The sequence below is a fragment of the Malurus melanocephalus genome, unplaced genomic scaffold (assembly GCF_030028575.1).
Source record: "Malurus melanocephalus ecotype Western Australia unplaced genomic scaffold, MMel_1.1 scaffold_289, whole genome shotgun sequence".
NCBI lineage: Eukaryota > Metazoa > Chordata > Aves > Passeriformes > Maluridae > Malurus > Malurus melanocephalus.
Window position 1 is genome coordinate 526,625 of NW_026623521.1, and position 1,881 is coordinate 528,505.

Below are 1,881 nucleotides of genomic sequence, written 5' to 3' on the forward strand. Positions count from 1 at the left end.
CATCCCTGAGAGCCAGAAATCAGGAAGCTGGCAGATCCTGCTGCAGGTGAGCCAGCTGCCTGCATGTCTCACCAAGCCCAGGTGAGCACAGCTGCCAGAGCTGAAGGCACGTTTCAGTCTGGGATAAAGAGGGGAATTCTGCTTTTCTACCCCTTCCAAAGAGGACTCCAAATGCTCCCTGGACTTCATCTTCTTATCCAGCATCAGAAGAAACAGCCAGTGTGCATTTTGTCCGAAGGCTATAGGCTGCAAAGTGTCATTGCATTTGGATCSCAGTGGTACCTCTTCTTTGGGATGTAGGTTCAAGCCATCCTGGGTTCCCCAAAGACAGTTCCTTGGCAGTCCCCTCACCTGTCAGCAGAGCACTCTTTGTTGTTCCTGGTTTTGTTTCTGTRGCAAAACTATGGTAAGGGGGCTGTGTGCTTACCTGGATGTGAGCTTCCAGCTGCCAAGGCAGGCCATCCAAACCCTTTCTTGCCACTTTCACGTGTGGCACAATACTGAATACGGCTTAAAAAAAGAGCCACAGTTCCCACTGCATACCAGTGCTCTTTCTCAAAGCACGGCAGACCTTAGCTTATATTAAAACGCCTTTTACCATTTATTCCAATTTACCACCACCAGACAGGTCAATTTAATGAAGTGCTGCTCAGAACACAGATGTGCTCCAGTTCTGCTCTGTGCTCCACTAAAGTCAGTAACCAGGAAAAATACATGGCTGATTGCCTGYGCACTGAAAATCCAGCCATTGGATTAAACAAGTCATCTGCCGAGTGGCACAATGAAGGAATTTASGTTTCCAAGCAAGTGCTGCCCTCTCAATGCCCACTCTGACTCTGTTTCATTTCTATATGTGCTCACGAGGATTGCTGAGTTGCAGTGCTCCCTGTTTCCCTACACACCACCCTCATCTCTCCCCACAGCCCCAGAAGAGCAGTCAGGCAGATGCTCTAACCCTACCCCTGTCCTACTCATCCACCACACCCACACAGCATCCTTTCTCCCCAACAGGGCAAATGCTTCAGTCTTCCTTGTCCCTGTCCACACTAAACTTGTAGTGACCTTTGTTTCTTGAAAACATCTGCTTCCCCGCAAAGTTTGGTTGAAAATATCCAAGGGTTAAACAAACTGCTAAAAGGGGGTCTGAGTGGCAGCCAGACAATGTCACTGGAGTAGTCTGAAGAAACCACACTGACAATGCTGCATCATCTCGGTGGGGTGCCAAGTCCTTCCTCTGGCTGAAGGAATATTTTATTATTCCATTCATATTGCAGYATCTTCCCCTGAAAGCCAGCACTCTTTTTTGCATTTATGTAATTGAGGGAGCTTTGCTTCTGAATGTACTTTGGAGTGTGGGGCTTTTTCCCAAACAGGCCCTGRAGTTTGGAGAGTCAATGTTTGATTTAAACACCAACAGTGTGAATTAATATTTTGTGATCCTCCCATGATTATATTCATGTCATTTTATTCATTTTATTCTTAGTCCAAATTGCCTGTCTGAAAGAAAGAAAGAAAGAAAGAAAGAAAGAAAGAAAGAAAGAAAGAAAGAAAGAAAGAAAGAAAGAAAGAAAAAAAAAAAAAAAAAAAAAAAAAAAAAAAAAAAAAAAAAAAAAAAAAAATTTGTTTTGCTCTTTGTGGGGATCCCGCCCAGCCGCGAGTGCTGCGGCCCAGCGCCGCTGCCCCGTTGCCGAGCGACCGCCGCAGGGCCGCCGTGAGGGCCGGGCCGGGGCTCCGGGAGGGCTGAGAGAGAGAACCGGGCTGTGCTGAGGCTCCGGGAGGGCTGAGAGAGGGAACCGGGCTGTGCTGGGGCTCTCTCGGGCTGAGGGAACCGGGCTGTGCCGGGGCTCTCTCGGGCTGAGGGAACCGGGCTGTGCCGGGGCT